Here is an 11,035-nt window from a genome sequence, read left to right as displayed (position 1 = left end):
ATACCACGGGGGAGAAGTCACAATGCGTCGATGTTTTCTCAGCTGTGGGAGACAACTCACCTCTGTCAATAAGTACCGGGTGACGGGGTAAGAAGGGAGAGAGAGAGAGAGAAGTCCACTGAGTCATTAAAGAGAAATAGGTGAGCTAATGGTGTGTTCATGGACCTGGGGCTCTGTGTTCACAGAACGAGTGGAGGTGACTCATTCCTCAAACACAAACAGACAATAATCGGGCCACTGAGCAGGAAGAAAGAGCTCCGGTTATGTGACTACTCATGAGTGTGTATTGTAAATCCCCCTGTTGGGTCGGGTGTGTGTTTTTCTTTGGGGTTGTAGCTCGGGGGCAGCGCAGCTTCTTCCTGACTCAGGCGGCACACAAAGAGAGAGACAGCAGAGGGGAGTGCTGTTGTCTGCATGTCAGATTAAGGATAAAACAAAAAGCCTTAATCTCTTTCCTGCCCACTCTGACTTCACTCCTTCACGTCCGCACGTTTGGCTCCCTTTCACAGTGAAGGTCTTCAAAGCTAAAACTGCAAATGTGGCACGAAATTCTCTCAAAGCGACGACTCACTTCCAGATTGTGTTTGCGTCTGTGTGTGTGTGTGTGTGTGTGTGTGTGTGTTTTTTAGCCTAAAGCAGATATGTGGTTAATTCAGCCGGCTGAGCGATGAGAGCGGATGCGAGGCCTCCCTCGGGGTTTCCTCTCTGAGACTTGACGGAGAAATCAATATCTCCACCTCCTCTCTTACACCTTTCTGACCTCCGGGCAACAATGGGATGTGGTGTGTGTGTGTGTGTGTGTGTGTGTGTGTGTGTGTGCGGTTGTGTTGGTTTGTTTTCACTCTGTGTGGCCATGACTGATTGTTGCACAAACTTCTAAATGCTCACATGCGTTTATCTCCTTTGGTTCAGACGATACAAACCGAGATGCCCGGTGTGTTTATTTCTGCAGGAATGTCTTTTTCATTCTCAACTCGAGCCGAGCGCTCCTCGCGGTGACCTCCACAGGTACTTTGTGTTTCGGTCAAACTAATTTGTGGCTGCACGCACTTTCACGTGCACCGTGATCCAAGCAGCGGCCTGCTTTCAAATCTGACCTGTGGCTGTGCAGAAGCATTTCCCCTCATCATAATGGCTGCAACTCTGCAGGTACACAGCGTCCCAGGAACATGATGTCCATGTCCTGTGTGTGCAGGTCATCCTCTGTGGAGGTATATTCTCTTAAGGGCCAACTCTGCCCCCGGTCTTGTCTCTACAAGTCAGCGGACGTTTCGTCCCTGGTTCGAGGCGAGCTGCAGTTGCCTGTGTCGTGCATCGTTGTGTTAGCGGGCTAATGTTAGCGCCCTTTTGTTAGCGCATAGCTTCATGTTGCATGATCTAAACTCACGTGATATTCTCATGACACGAGATGGTCCATGTAGCATAAAGGTAAACGCAGGACAGCGAGCGTCAGTTTTCATAAAATCAATCAACACTTAGTGATCGATAGATTTGATTTACCGCCCGGCGCTGATGCCCCCAGAATGACTTTACTGAAATAACTCCCTCGTCTGCCATCGTGGTTTCCTGTGTTTATGTTTCCGGGTCTTGAAGCAGAATAGAAGTTTGACGTCTCCTCTGGGAACGGATGTGGCTTCCTCGTATTGTCCTTCTCTGGGAGACGAAGCCTCGACGGAGAGCTCGAGCCGCAGCAGGCGTGGAAGAGAATCTGGGCGACCTTTTGACCTCTTGTCTGAAACTTTGTGGCGACGTGTCTAAGTTTGAATAATATCTGACACAACAACAAAAACAGAAATCAATGAGGAGGTGTGAGACGCACGCTCGGCTGTATCGTCTGTGTTTTAAAGTAACGTCGTTATCGACCTCTCAGATCTGTTAAAGGAACAGCTGTGGCTGGTTTGTGGTCAGGAGAACAGTCGTGCCTCTGTTCATTGTTAAAGACAGAAAAAGTCAGTCAGTATGTTTACTTCTTGGTTGATCTCTGAACTTTGGATACGTCACATCCCCAGTCGCTCAGCCATCCATGTTTGGATTTCCTGGACTTTCTCCGGACGTCCTGCGTGCTGCCGATCCTGCAGATGTGACTGCACGTGAACATAAAGCGTCCGGTGAGGTTTAGAGGTCGTAGACCTGTTCTTGATGCCACGACTGGATTATTTCTTGTTTTTATTTCACAACAAACTCCTGCACCTTTCTAATTTGCAGAAATACATTGGCCCCAAATGTTGCCAAGATAGATAGATAGATACTTTATTGATCCCGAGGGAAATTCAGCCAACGTATTGCTGCAAAACAGACAGTGCTCTCTCTCTCTCTCTCTCTCTCTCTCTCTCTCTCTCTCTCTCTCTCTCTCTCTCTCTCTCTCTGTCTAACAGTCACTCCACAGTTTCTTCCACACTCCTCTCTCCTCATTTCACTTTTTAGGAAATCATTAACTTGTATTTCTCTGTTTTTCCATCAACGTGCAATCACACAAATAAATCTAAAGATTTAAATCTGATTCTTGTCTCGAGGCAGATTTGTGCTGCCGAGGCCTTGTGACTGCTGGAGACAGATTCCTAAGCCGACTTCCTGCGTTGGGGGAGCCTGCTAAACTCTCAAAGGCCTTTCTCTTAATTTAAAGGCTGTGATGCAATCAGATGTAGAAAACAAAAGACTGGAAATAAGTTCCAGGAACAGGAGTCTGTGGTTTCCAACAGGAGCGCCACATCCCCCTTGTGTTTCAGCCGGCGGCTCGTAAAGAATTATTGATGGTGTTCAGCATGTGATGGGGGGGGGGGGGGGGGGGGCTGAGCAGGATGAGGCCGCCTTCAATCTCACTGATGTATGTGCCTCTCTCTGCCTCTGTCCAGGGAGAGACAGTGAGAGCAGACAGAGAGAGAGAGAGAGGCTCTGTGTTTCTATATGATCTTATATCTCTTTCTTTCCACTTCCTGTCGGGGGGGTTGGGGGGGGGGACTGCTGCACAGACAGCTGCGTGTATCAACCTGAATCTAATGAAGGCACAAGTGGAATGTGATATGAACAAACGTGTTTACCTTCAGCCCGCAGTCACCTGTGCGCTTGTTATGGATGCTTTAATGGAGCCTGCTGACAGTTTCTGTTTCCAAGCAGCAACTTGGCTCTGAACAGTAATCAGCCCGACGTTATGTTTACCATACTGGCTCCAATGCACGCCTCATAAAAACTAATACTTAGTGAGTAGCAGTTGCTGTCAGGGAATAAATGTCCTTCTGGTTTTCTGTCTGTGGGAATACGACGCTGATGACTCAGCGTCTGTCAGAGTTTGTGTTTCTCCACAGACTGTGAGGAGAAGTCCACTGAGCAGTCATGTTCGTCACATGTGTCATGCACTGGATGGTATAATACTCGACTGATGTCGCCCTTGAGCTCCAGCTTGAAACCAAAACAAACGGTTCCGTTAGGCCACGCCTCCTCCATACTAAAGCCTCCGCTCTCCTGCAGAGACACGCCTCCAAACGGAGAATGTCCGAGCAGGAACTCATGCACACTGTCCATCTATAAAGGGACAATAAATGGATTTGTGAGACAGCGTTAAAGAGTGACTTTATGTGTTTCCAGTTGTGTAACATACAAGTGCATGTCGTTAGTGGAGAAGTGTAGAAACAATAAATTAATTTGTATGGGTGTGGCCACACATCAGGGCTGCAGGTGGGCCACCCCACTGGACACGCCCCTAACAGGAGGTGATGTGTGAGAAATACAAGCAGAGCTCTGCAGTCAGACTGTGTCTGTTATCCACTGAGAGCCTGAAGCCAAAGCTATCTCATCCATTTCAAATAAATGAGGAGACAGAGTGTTCGTCATGATGAACGGTGAAGCAGCACACAGTGTGCTTCTACTTAAAGAGTGCAGAGCTGTGCAGCCTCACTGTGACTAAAGATAATAATCACTGGCTCCATTTAAAAGTACCTGAGTGGAAAAGACACATTGAGCAGTTATAGTCACGTGACCAGCGTGTCTCAGCCGCTCTCTCTGAAAGGTCAACCTCCGTGTTTCTCATATCCTGCTCCGTTGGTAATTTATAACTGAGTGCGACAGTGAGAGTCGCTGTATTCAACGTTCAAGTCGGCGTCTCTGTGCAACATGTCGAAGAGCAGAGGTGTAGAACAGAGCGAGGAGTCAGATTCATTCCTGCTGCATGCTAACGTGTTGATATTAAAAGAAATGAAGCAGACTCCACGTGCACGCGTGGAATCTGTCATCGTGACCTTCTCGATGCTGTGCAGGTTTCCTTTAACGTCCTCGCATTACACTTCACCACGCTTCAGTCTGTGACATCACAGAAAAAGCTTCTTCCTGCTCATGTTAGAAGGTTCAATAGCTCCTAGCATGTAGCGCCCCCGGCTGTGCAGCGAGCAGGATTTCAGGTCGGACGTGTCTCAGTTTGCCCTCAGTGATGTTCCAGCCTCCATGTCGGTTTCTTCCTCTCACGTCAGAGTTTGATTTGTTTGATCCCTGCGAGCTCGGCTTCTTCAGTGACACCGTGACGGAAAATTTGTCACTTTTTTGTGTGTTTGTGTGTGTGTGTGTGTGTGTGTGTGTGTGTGTGTGTGTGTGCTGAGTTACATGAAACACAGAGGTGGGTCTGACAGCCGCCCTGTGCCTCTGAGCTACGTCAGTGCATTCTTTCAGCGTTATACACTGTGAAGAATAGAGCCAAGGATCAAACACTCCCCCTCCCCTCTCCGCACTCTCTCCATTAAATCTGGGGATTTTTTTTTTTCAACAGGGGAATAATACGGTTTGGCTGTGTGATGAAGTCACTGGTAAGACATGCAAGCTTTCCAGCAGCAGTGAAAGCTATCAGGAGACTGACGCAGCAGTTTCGCCTTCGCTGCGGGGATTTCTGCTAAACTGATGTTAGCAGCTGGAGTTTAGGCTGCACACGAAACTTTTGCAGCCCACCTTTTTTTTAAATCAAGGGGGGAAAAAAATCAATTTTACACAAAAAAATTAAGTGGTTTGTTATCATTTTTGGAGAAGTGGAAGCTGCGTGGCGGCAGATTAAATGGAGCATTCAATCAAGCGGCAGGATAAAACCGATTTAATCCCTTTATTTCCACACGGTTGATACTGACAGGAGACGGTGCAAATGCTTTCTAAATCTGATTATTTCCTCTGTGCAAAAGGCAATTGTTTGCATCCATTATTTGTTGAGTCTCTTTCTCAGCTGCTATTGTCTCCTGGAATAAAACTCAACCAAATAAGCATTCAGTCATGATCCTTCGCAGCCAATCGTTCAACGGGACGCCCAGCGAGGGAACGAAGATCGGCTGTGATAGGTATCAGAAAGTCTTATCTAACATTCCCGCCTTTGTAATGTTTGATTTCTTATGACAAGAGAGGCAGGAAGAGAAGACAATGTGAGGCAGAGCAGGCAGGAGGGCACTCTGCTGGGAGGGGGGGGTTGGGGGGGGGGGACGACAACAACGACAGAAATCAAATCTGATGGCTGTGGAAACGAGGGCAGTGTGTATTTTTGGGATGGATAAAAGCCTTGTAGTACTCCGATGTGATACGTTTCATCTGTGTCCCAGCTTGGCAGCGTCACAAGATCGCAAATATATCAGCACATCGCAGGTGTACACTAAGCAGGACAGATAATACAGGGCGCTTTCTGCAGGAGGCTGTTTACACTGTGCATCAGTGGCTGCAGGCTCGGTGTTTGTGCAGAACAGATGCTGAGCTGCTGCTGCTGCTCTGATGACCACGCTCCATCTTCAGTCTGTCCTTCAGACTCTGCAGGGCTGTCTCCCCCAGAGCTCCTCCTAAACAACCACGGCTGTGTTCACATGTCACATGCACACACTGAGAATAACAGCACCTGTGTGGAAAACAAACAAACACTCGACTGTCGCAGCGCGCCTCCAGACATCGCCCCGTCGTTGTGTGCCACAGATTTCAGTCTCTTCCTCTCTGACTAACAATGTCTGTTTTTCACTCCATCACACTAACACACAGGTAGATTCACTTCAGTGTTTAGCCAGCTCTGCATGCGGTGGACACTGTAGCTTCAGTGTTTAGCCAGCTCTGCATGTGGTGGACACTGTAGCTTCAGTGTTTAGCCAGCTCTGCATGTGGTGGACACTGTAGCTTCAGTGTTTAGCCAGCTCTGCATGTGGTGGACACTGTAGCTTCAGTGTTTAGCCAGCTCTGCATGTGGTGGACACTGTAGCTTCAGTGTTTAGCCAGCTCTGCATGTGGTGGACACTGTAGCTTCAGTGTTTAGCCAGCTCTGCATGTGGTGGACACTGTAGCTTCAGTGTTTAGCCAGCTCTTCATGTGGTGGACACTGTAGCTTCAGTGTTTAGCCAGCTCTGCATGGGTCTGTAAAGCTTTCTGCGTTCTAACCTCTCTCCATGTTTCATCTCCAACATTGATCCTAGTTTGAGCAGCTTTCTGCTGCTGGAGCTTATTAGAAACATGCAGAGGCTTTTTAGCTCGGGTACAATCACTTCTATCTGAAGCAGTTCCACTGCCCGCTTCCATCGCTGCAACACCTGTTCACCTGATAACTGCTCTCATATCTGGCAAACCCAGGGGCGTCCAAAACGGCCTTCAAAGCCCCGCCTACCTTCTCTGGTCCAATCAAATCCAGAGCATTTACAGCATTGCACTGTGTTTATATAGGAGTTTATTTAGTATGTTGTTTGACTCCACTGCTGTGATTTTGTAAATGAGTGATGCACACGTCCTGTATGGAGTCACAGAAATGCTGTCGATGTCGTTATTCTCCCGCACACTGACTCCACTGTGATAGGGACCAAATGTTTCCCCTCACTGCATATTTCAAAGCACATTTGTTTGTTGTTATGTGATCCCCTGAAATCCTTTGACAGGCAAACAGGGAGCATGTCTCTTGTCAAGTCGGGGAGGGGAGTGCTAAGTCGCTGATTGAGGCCCGCGGTTCACAATGTGACAGCTGGCAGCAGCTAATGTGATGTGCAACCAGCAAACATCAATTATGCATTGTTGAAACATTCTGCAGAGCGGCAGTAAGGGATGCTTTTATCGATAGACAAATTACTTTTAACTTTACGGACACTTTGCCTCCGAATTCCTCGCAGACATGTTTTGCATAATGAATATTCTGGACTGGCAGATGCAGCCGTGTGATAGCTGTAAAACGGTTTCTTATGTTGAAAGCACATTTCGGTTTTGTTGTTGTTTTTTTTTGCATTACATAAACCAAGCTGATGAATAATTTAGCTCCAATAATTCTCCTATTGCACAACAAGACCCCAAAGTGCACTTATGGGTCCAAACAATTAGGCCCAATTCGTTTTTTGTAATCAGGTTTCTATGACGACTGGAAACCTGTTTTTTTTTTTACAGGGATTGTTTAAGGTGTTAACAGGCGGAGGGGAAGGATGAGAGGACAGATGTGGATCCAGGTGTGAGAGGAGGAGAGTTCGACTGTTTCACGACTAAATCAAAAGCTTAAATTGTCGAGTGCAAAGAGGACAGCGTGCAGCTGGGCGAGAGGCGGGGCTACACACTGGGCTGGTCACCTGTCAATCACAGAACGGACATTTAGAGACAACCAGCCACGCACACACACACTCACACCTACAGGTGATGAGTGTGTGCGTCTGTTCATCCGCCTGTTCTTCTAACGCTCAGAATCCTCCATGAACAGAAAATAGTCAGACCGGGATTCAAACCAGGAACCAGCGTTACTTAAGAGTGACTCAGCTGTTTGTGGACCTGTGATGTCAGCAATCTGAGCTCGCCTGATATCAACAGTGATCAGCTCCGCCCAGCTTCACCACAGAAACATGACGTAATGTGTCCAACCACATCTCCACCACGTGTGTGTGTGTGTGTGTGTGTGTGTGTGTGTGAACCCAGAGACAGACGGACAGAACCGTGACCCCTCTGACCTCTCATTGTTTGTTTTGCTCAGTGTTGCAGCCGCTCTGATCTCACACCTCTCACTTTACATTCTCATGTCTTCAGCCCGTGTCCTCCGCTGAGACTCATAAAGACAGGCGGGTGAACCGGGCTGCCGCGTCACGTTAGGCGCGTGAATCGTGTCGTGTGTTTGTGAGGCTGCAGAATGTGAGCGTCAGGAGAAGAGACCTTTTCATGCACTTCTGCAGAGTTGGACGCTGACTCACAGATCGCACAGGACCAGCGATGGAGCCGTCGTGGCCATCGGCGAAACTTTGCAGCGGCTCAGCAGGGCTTTGGATGATCGGAGGCTAAATCTATTTAAAAGGCAGTTTGGTCCAGACGTGAGAGTGGAGGGGCGTCTAGGTGTTTGCATACTGCGTCACTCTGGTTGGAAGATGTTCAGTAAAACGGCTTCTCGTTTAGTTTTAAAGACTGAATGTGAGAACGACTTCAGTTTTCATTTTTGCTGGAGGATTTTTTGTGGCTGTTTTGCCTTTAATAGATGAGACAGCAGAGGAGAGCGAGGGATTTGAACCCACAGCCGCTGTGTACATGTGACATCATCGAAGCTAATTAGAGAGTGGATCGTGTCTGATATCAGATGAATCTGTGAAAACATCTTTTATCGTAATATCTCGTTTTATGATTTCCTGCCTCACACTTCTTTATGTTCTCGTTCAGCAACAACAAAAACACCAGATAAATGTTCATTATCTGACAAAGGCTGTCACATTGTTTTTTTTCTTTATTCATTGAGTCATCTGTTTCTTTGACTTGCTCTCTTTGAGGCCGTGAAGTGTCTGAGTATTACTGTCACAGAAAGCAAAGAGCCTGTCATTCATCTCTCTCTCTCTCTCTTTGCTCCACTCGTATAATTCCTGCACAGTCGGAGTTCAGACACACAGGTGGCTCATTCAGCGTTTGACTGCAGCCTGCAGCAGCTCCAGTGAAAACAGCGACAGGTGTAATCCTCACCTGCTCCGTTTGTTTGGGTCTCTTTCAGCCATGGAAGGATTTATCACCGAGGGATTAAGATCTGATTATTCTGTTTGTTCACCAAGAAGAAGGAATCCCGACTTGGTTTTTCTTTTTTTTCTTGCACATAGAAAATCCAAAACTCATTGAAGAGCACAAACATTTCTCACATGTGCAGTCTATTCAAACACTGTTTGCAGCTCTTTGCACCTGCCTCCTGTTATCCACTCCTTGTGTCTTCCTCTTTCTGTCCTGTGTGATTAAAGCAGCAGAAGAAGCTGATGCACAGTCTGAGCCACAGAGCCTGTTCGATGCATCTGAGCCGCGGCGTGCAGGAGGTTTTTCTGCAGCGGTCTGTCTAACACAAGGTGCCCAGACTAAACAACGAGACGAGTGTTTCCTGAACCCGACCTGGCACAGAGACTCCCCAGTCTGCCGTGTGGCTGGACGGAGGAACTGAAAGAAACGCATTCAGAGAAGAAGAAACGAGTTTGTTAGTTAGTTTGTTCAGTTCAAGGAGACTCACTGCGTTAGCATTAGCGTTAGCATTAGCATGAGGGTTCATACACGTTGTTGCTAAGACATAAATCCCACATGGCGTCTGCTCCGCCTCATATCATCTCAGTGTTCAAATGTTTGTTCTGGACTCGTAACATCCTGTGATGACTGACCTGTTAACAACACCAACAAAAGCTCAGTGTGCTGCTGTCAACCTGTCTCCTCCCACACGTCACCTTTCACCTTTGGCAGCCTGCACACACACACACACACACACACACACACACACACACCCCCACACACACCCTCCTCTTTTATTTTCCCCCCCAAAAAATCCTGGAAAAAAGCCCCTCTGGCCTAGCTAGGATTGGCTGGCTTTTTAATGAAACTGGGAATTAGCGGCCGGGGCTTTGGGAAAAGGGGTTGAAGTAAAAGAGTTGTGGCAGGCTCTGGGAAGGTCTTTTGGAGACGGCTCTCTGGGGGCGAAGTGGCGAGCTGAGCCTCTTTGCACTCTGTAACAACAAGCTGTAGGAGAGAAAGTTCTAGACACACCCCTGACTCGTCTGCTACCCTCCTCTTCATATATCCTGAGAATGCATGCTATCATAGCTTTCTTCTTGCTGCTTGAGGACGACCCAGATTTCAGGTGCCCCCCCCCCCCCCCCCTTTTGGTCAACGTGAACACAAACGCACGCAAACACAGACGTCTACATGTGACAAGCCTCCAAAGCCAAACAATAGCCGCTGGCTGAGGGAGAGCCGGGGGAGTGGAGGGGCAACGGCAGTTCCTTGGATGGCCTGATTGGAGCATAAACAGCAGCTCAGGAAGTGCTGAAGTAAGAGAGGGAGGGAGGAAGAGCGGGAGGAAAGGGGGGAGCAGGGGGAGCAGGGGGAAAGTGTGCAGATCTGCCGGGAGAGAGAGCAAAAAGTTTTGGAGTGCGACGGCGTCGGCGTTTCACTGAGCTGTGTCACTCCGGGTTTGGTCCACAACTTTGGCTGCTTTTCTGTCAGGACGTACGAGAGGCAGAGAGAGAGAGAGAGAGAGAGAGAGAGAGAGAGAGGTGAGTGTCACAGAAGGGAACTTCAGAATGCAAAAGATGCTCAGACTTGTTTATGCAAACACTTCTTCTTCTTCTTCTTCCTGTCTCTTCCCTCAAACGGATTAACTCCAAAGCAAATATTCTTGCATGACTCGGGACGCGGCGTGTTGTTGCTGCTGCACGCGATGCCACTGTAAATTCCAGAGGCTCTTTTCAAGCTGTACAGTCAGCGTTGTGTTCTTAATGTGTGCGCTGTTTACTGATGGCTTCCCCTCTGCCCCTGTTTCTGCAGAGCTGTGTTTTTGTGGTGCCTTGAACTGCAGCCAGCCATTCAGTGAGGCGAGCTGAGAGGGGGAGTGTGTGTGTGTGTGTGTGTGTGTGTGTGGGTCTAATGCATGTGTGGCTGTGTCTAATTAAGCTAATGGGGAGAGATGAGTAGAGAGGGTCAGACCACGAGAGGTTTGAACTTGAGAATATCTTGATAACAAACTGTGGCCGTAGACTTTGTCTGGATTCAGAGATCCACTCGATGATGTGAGGAGCTGATTCCAGATCAGCTCTCTCTCTCTCTCTCTCTCTCTCTCTCTCTCTCTCTCTCTCTC

The 11,035-nt window shown here is 48.1% G+C and overlaps 1 protein-coding gene across 9 annotated transcripts in view; it reads left to right on the top strand.

The window, feature by feature from the left end:
* The window catches only part of kiaa1217 (KIAA1217 ortholog), a 90,890-nt gene that overhangs the window by 25,611 nt on the left and 54,244 nt on the right, over positions 1–11,035 (top strand). The window contains exon 1 of one of the 9 annotated variants that reach the window (XM_079361945.1): positions 10,285–10,454. The exons of the other annotated variants lie outside the window; for them this stretch is intronic. The gene's annotated coding sequence lies outside the window, so the exon portion shown is untranslated. Of the gene's footprint in view, positions 1–10,284; positions 10,455–11,035 lie in introns of those variants that run through there. 9 annotated transcript variants of the gene reach the window in all.

The sequence above is a fragment of the Symphodus melops genome (assembly GCF_947650265.1).
Source record: "Symphodus melops genome assembly, chromosome: 14".
Taxonomy (NCBI): Eukaryota; Metazoa; Chordata; class Actinopteri; order Labriformes; family Labridae; genus Symphodus; species Symphodus melops.
Note: the sequence above shows the minus strand (reverse complement) of the source record. Positions and strands in the feature narration are given on the sequence as shown.